General features: G+C 59.2%; 1 long non-coding RNA gene across 1 annotated transcript in view; it reads left to right on the top strand.

Moving 5' to 3' along the window:
* The first annotated feature begins 225 nt into the window (after positions 1-225).
* The window catches only part of LOC141725899 (uncharacterized), a 30,548-nt gene continuing 24,653 nt past the window's right edge, over positions 226-6,120 (top strand). The window contains exon 1 of the long non-coding RNA XR_012577465.1: positions 226-364. This is a non-coding gene — a long non-coding RNA (uncharacterized LOC141725899). The remainder of the gene's footprint in view (positions 365-6,120) is intronic.

Below are 6,120 nucleotides of genomic sequence, written 5' to 3'. Positions count from 1 at the left end.
GCATCCCACCCGGCTGCTGAGCATCCTCTCTCGGGGCACGGAGCCCCGCAGCCCGGTGCCGTCCCTCATGTGGCCACATGTGCGGGTGGCTGTCGCGGGCTGTCCCCGGAGCCGCCCGGCCCGGCCCGGCGCTGTTTACTGCTTCACCCAGCGCTTCCTGGGCTGGTGGCTGAAAATAGATATTTTTAACCTTTTAAAAATAGAAAGTCTCGCAGAACAGCAGCTCCTGTTTTTCCATTCCCTTCTCGTTTCTTCTCAGGGCGACGGAACCCGAGCCGGGGGCGGCGGGACGCGGCCCCGTAAACAGGCTCCGCGAAAGGGGCACCGGGGACAGCACACGTGTGCCTGGAGCGCGAAAAGAAAGGTAAGAGAAAGAGGGAGAGAAAAAAAAAAATCAACTAGAAAGGCCGGCCACTTTTCACACGGAGCCTTATTTGGTATTTTCATGAAAAGTTATATCTTCACACTGTAAAAAACGCCACTTATTACTCATGCTTTACTAGGTAAGTGTGTTTTCCTTGGCAGCCGGCGCTCTGGGGTTTTTTTCTCACTTCACTACTGCCGTACACGCTATTTCGAAGGTTTCATTAGTTTCTCCATCGGAGCTGGCGCTGCTGCCGCTGTCTGAGGCCGGGCTGTTAAAGCCGGCCCAGACACCGCCGCTGTTTGTTCGGCACCTCGGGGCTGTGAAACCCCAGCGCGGGGCCGCGGGGACGCGGCTGTCACCGCTGTCACCTGCCCTCCGTGCCGCGCTGGGGCAGCGCTGTCCCCTGTCACAGAGCAGGGGTGCCACGCCATCCCCTGGTGGCTGCAGGTGCCTGGATGTCACCCGACCCCATGAAACGCATCCGTGTCACCCCCTCCTCGTGACCTCTGTGCAGAGCGGCATGCCACCCTCTCCCTGCTGTCACTGCGGTGTCACACTGTCCCCACACCTGTGGGTGTCACCAATGCCCGTGCACTGCCTCTGCGTGGGCATCAGCCAGCCCCTGGGCCGTGCCACCACTGTGGGCAGCCACCACCTCGTCCTCGGGGTCACTCCCAGGGCCATCAGCCTGTCCCCACGGCTGCGACATGCCCGTGGGTGTCCCAGGCTCCCTGCACACACACGGATGTCCCCAGGGCTGTGACATGCCCGCGCGTGTGCCCGTGTCCCAGGGTCCCTGAACACACACAGGTGTCACTTTGTCCCCAGGGCTGCGACATGCCCGCGCGTGTGCCCGTGTCCCCGCAGAGGCCCGGCGTGTCCCCTGCAGCCCCCTGGTTCCCCGCTGGGGACAGCGGGCGGTGTCGCAGCCCCGTGGCCGCTGCCGCCCCCGGGCCGCCTGGCCGCGCTCCCCAGCCGCTCTCAAAGCCAGCTTTGTGTTTCACAGCCAGGCCCTCGCTTGGCACACGATTTTAATTAGAGTCTGGTTACACGGCTCGGCAGATGTGGAATGTATTTCTTAGCCCAGGTGGAATAAATCTATTGCCATAAAAACCAACCCCCCCCCGTTATTAAACTCTCCCTTCTAAATAGCCCAGTATTGAGATGCACAGCCCCCCGCCCCCCCGCCCGCTCCCCCTCAATGCAAAGCCTTTTCTAAGTGCTTAATGAGCTTTAATTTTATTATATTCCCTGCCTGCATGCAACCGGCTTCTGGTGCTGGCGCGGGCTCCGGCTCCCGGCCCCTCTGCCAGGGGTGCAGGGGCTGGTCAGCCCCGGGCCGGGGCCTTGGGGTGCCCACCGGGGCTGCTCAGGCTGGGGACACCCATCGTGGCATCCCCGGGGACAGGGGACAGCTGCCCGCAGCTGGAGCCCGTGGGGCCGAGGTCCCGGTCACCGCAGGGACAGCTCTGCCCTTGGCGGGTCCCTTGTGGTGCCTGGGATGTCCTGGGGATGGCACAGGGTGCGGGGCAGTGCCAGGGCCCAGGTGACAGGGGCTGTGTGCCCGGGATGTCCTGGGGATGGCACAGAGGGTGAGGCTCCATCGCTCTGAGCAGTGCCATGGCCAGCGATGGCAAATTCAAAACTCACTGCCGGGGGAAAACCCAGCCAGGAAGCAGCAGCTGCTTCCCAAGAGCCCATCGCTCCCTGCCGGGACCAGGGCTGCACAGGGGAGAGGCTCTGCCCTGCTGGCGTCAAAGCGAGGACCAGAGACCAGGGCAGAGCTTTGTCACCCACCTCAGCGCTCTGCTGAGCCTCCCAAATAGCTCCAGGATGTCTGAAAACTGAAACAAGGAGAGGGGGAAAAGAGGAGGACATGGGAGAGGAGCATGCATGGAGTCCATCCCACAGGAGGAAAAGAGGAGGCCATGGGAGAGGAGCACGGAGCACACGCAGAATCCATCCCATAGGATCACTGAGATGTCATTTCACACAACTCTTCCACAGGCATCCCCCGCTGCACCCTCCCTCCCCAGGGTGTTTGAAGAACAAAATGCCAGGATTTGTGCCTGCAGGAGGTTCCTCCTCCCTCCCCACACCTCGGGGAAAGGGAATGAAGCCGCAGGCCGTGCGAGGAGCGGAGCCTGAGCCCTGCGCACAATTCCCAGCTGGGAGCCTTGGCCGTGGGCTCCCCCAGGGCTGTTCCCCCAGCTGCCTCTCCTCTGGCTGGGAATGGGCAGCCCCTCGTGTGCCAAGGAGCTGAGGATGACGTTATCCCCTCCCAGGGCAGGTGTGGGGAGCACGGCTGCTCCCTGGGTGCAGAGCCCCAGGGCCATGGGGGACCAGCCCCACCATGAACAGGGACCCCAGGCTGGGGGACAGCAGCACCTTGAGCTGTCCTGGAGCCCCGAGCAGGGATCAGGCTGCTCTGCTGCTGCAATCTCCAGAGGAAAGAGCTGGGAGCCAGAGCTGAGCTGAGGAAAACACAGCTTCTGTGATCTCACAGAGGAAATGAACAGCTAGAAAGGGTTAAATTGCCATTTCAAAGGCACAGCCTTCCTCAAAATCCCTTTGGATGAATAACCCTGGCCTGGCCCTTTTTGGGGAACAGGTCAGCATTGGGTGAGGCTGATCCAGAAATCCCACGCCAGTCCTGTGACCTCTTGCTTGTTAGCAGGTCAACACAACCTGGAGAGTTTGCCCTGGGAACTTTGGGTGTCCCTCACAGGCTGGGGCTGCTTAGATGAAGGGCCAAATTTTATTCATCTCTAATCAAGCTTTGTGTTCTTGTTGGTAAGTCACACTCAGCTCCAAAGGCCAATAATCCATGCTGGAAGGCAGCACAGCCCTCTGCAGCTTTCCCTGGCCCCCTCTTGGCCCAGGGGCTGATGGCTGGTGATGCAGGCACTGGAAGCTCCAGCCCCTGTGGAACTGGCCCTTCCTGACCCCAGGGAAGCTGGGGGGGCAGAACAGTGTGCAGCTCCCTCCGTGCCTGCCCAGGCCATCCCGGCCCCCCTGTGCCCTGGGGAGGAGCAGGACCCACGCTGGTGTCTGTGTCACCTCTCAGGAGTGCTCAAAGCACCCGGGAAGGGGATCAGTGTTTGCACTCATTTTCCAGGGCCCATCTTCCTGCACAGAGCAGGAGCCGGGAGCCTGATGGGGTCTGGGGGAGCCCCCTGGGTCCCTCTGCAGCCCCCTGCCAAATGCAGCCCTCAGTGAGCACAGCTCCCCTCTCCCAGGCTTTCCTGTGAACACTGCGCCCTCCAGCACTCAGCACCAAGCTAAAAACAGCTGTATGGACAGGTGGGGTAAAAAAAAAATTAAACCCCAAATTCTGGGCTGTTTGGATAGACACTGACACTGCAGGTGATGCTGTGGGAACACCTGCCTACGTTTCCCATCTAGACAGTTTTCTTGGAGACCTGCCTGCCCACCCCTTTTTGACCTGTGGGTTTAATGCCTGGTGTTTCCCCTTGCCTGGAGGCTGGAGGATGCATTGCTGGGGTTATCCTGGAGTTCATCCCTGAGTGGGGCTCTGTTCCATGGGGTGTGTGTCTGTTTGGGGGTCTGATGCCATGGGGCATGGCAAGGGAAGCTGCCAGTCCTCACCACTCAGCCCCAAAGCTGGAAGAGGAGCCAAGAGATGTGGCCAAGCTCTCTTTCCCTGCCCCTTGTCCCGGTATCTAACGGTCCATCGGGATTATTTGCACTGTCCGTGCAGCTGGGAGGCAAAAGGAGGTGTCTGGGCCAAGCAGTCCCTCCTTACTTCATTTTCAACTGTTTGCAAAGCCCCTGATCAGACGACCCAGATGGTGCTAAATGGCCATGAAGGGCCATTAGACAGTGGGTCATTGTCGTGCTCCTTGTGTTAGATAGTTGTGATGGGCCTGAACTAATTAATTTCTACCCAAAAAAGTAGCACTGAATCATGGTCCTTTGGCAGCACTGGTGAGAAGGAGTTGTAATCAAGTTTTGGCTTTATCCAGCCTGTACAAACAGGGATCTCTGCTGGAGCCACACACTTCCATGGCCACGGAACAGGGGAGCTAGGAAAGCCACGCAGAGGTTCAGCCAGAGTGATCTCCTCATCCCACGGGGCAGGAGAGCCTTGGGACAATCCAGCAGCTCCTCTGTGCCCTGGGTCTGTCCTGCCCCCGCTCTGGAATGCCCACATTTGGGAAATCTGGGGATGGGCCCGGGCCAGGCCTCCTGCAGGAGGAGAGGCCTCTGGGGCCGCACTGTGCCATGCCAGCCGCGTCTCCTCCGTCCCTCCTTTGGCTCCAGCTGCCACCTCCGAGGGTTTCCCTGCTTTTCTCATCACCCCCTTCTCAGCACCAGCCTTCCAGGAAGCCAGGGGCCTTTGCCAGTGTCCTGACTTGCTGGCACAGCTTCTCTCTGCAGGGATTTCTTTGTTTCCTCATCCTGGGGGTGTCGAGCTTCAACAAGGCTGGAGACAGGGAAATGTGATCCCGTTCCCCCAGCAGGGCTTGGACACCCTGCCAGATTAGGTACATCCTGAGCTGCTCCTGCATCCCAGAAGGTGAAGGAACAGGAGAAAAGTGTGATTACAGACACATTTCTGTGTGAGAAGAGACAGGAAACGTTAGGACTGTTTAGTCTGGAGGGGAGGCAGGTCTGTGGTGGCGCAAGAACAGCCCGAGAGCCCTGCAGCACTGACAGTCCTCTGCTTCCTCCATTTCTTGTCCCAAAAAAAGAAAAGGATGTGCAGAGGAGAGTGGATGCAGGAAAATGTTCTCCCAGTAGGTCTCAATGGAGAGATTTTAAGGGAAATCCCATCCTTTTGGGGAGAAATCCCTCCCTTTGACTGGGGAAGGGTGATACAAGAGCACACATCCCAATTCATTGGGAGATGCCTAAAAATGCAAACCAACTCCAGAGCTGAGGGCTTCCCACAGGACCCTGGGAGCAGCACCAGCCCCTCTCTGGTGTGGATTTCCCCTGGGACTGCCCAGGCTGAGCAGAGTCTGTCCCTGTGGGCAGCAGGACTCCAGCAGGCACCACCAGGAAGGGGAAACATGAAGGTGAAAGTGGATGTTTTTCATGCCTGAAACCCCCATGCAATGGAAAAGAGCCGGGCCAAGGAAGTGAGTGTAGCTGGCAATTATATAGACATATAGTTTGGAGAAGTGTTTTGACTAACCTGATAATGCAGCATGGAATAGCACGGCTCTGATGTAAAAAAGCCCTGAGACCCCAGAGGGGGAGCCAAGATTTTCAGTGGTGACTTGCCATCCATCCCAGAGCACACAGCCACGGGGGCATTCTGACTGGATGGGACCCCGGGAGCTCCCTGGTCCAACCTCTGTCTCCAGGCAGGGATAACTGGAGTTCCATCAGGGTGTTCAGGGCTGTGCCCAGGATAAGGCTGGTTTCTGCAAGGATGGGTCGCTCCTCCCTCAGTGCCAGTTCCAGCTTTTCTGAAGGGGAGAAGGTTTTTGGCATGTCTTCCAGCTGAACCAGGTCCTGCCGGCGCTGGGGACCCAAACAGGACCCAGTGCCCAGAGCTCTCTGCAGAGACCGGGGGTGTCTCAGCACGGCTGCACCAGCCAGGGGAGATCTGGGGCTCAAACACATCCCAGCAGGGCACAGAGCATGGCAGGAGGGCTGGCACACACACAGCTCCCAGGGAAAGAGCAGCAGGAGCTCTGAGTCCTGCAGGACCCGCAGCAGCACCGCCCCACGCCCCTGGCTGGGAGCTGGGGAGACTGGAAAGGTCTTTTCCAGCCCCAACA

This window comes from Zonotrichia albicollis, chromosome 2, assembly GCF_047830755.1.
Source record: "Zonotrichia albicollis isolate bZonAlb1 chromosome 2, bZonAlb1.hap1, whole genome shotgun sequence".
Taxonomy (NCBI): domain Eukaryota; kingdom Metazoa; phylum Chordata; class Aves; order Passeriformes; family Passerellidae; genus Zonotrichia; species Zonotrichia albicollis.
The sequence above is the reverse complement of the archived record's forward strand: the minus strand, read 5'-3'. Positions and strand labels throughout refer to the sequence as shown.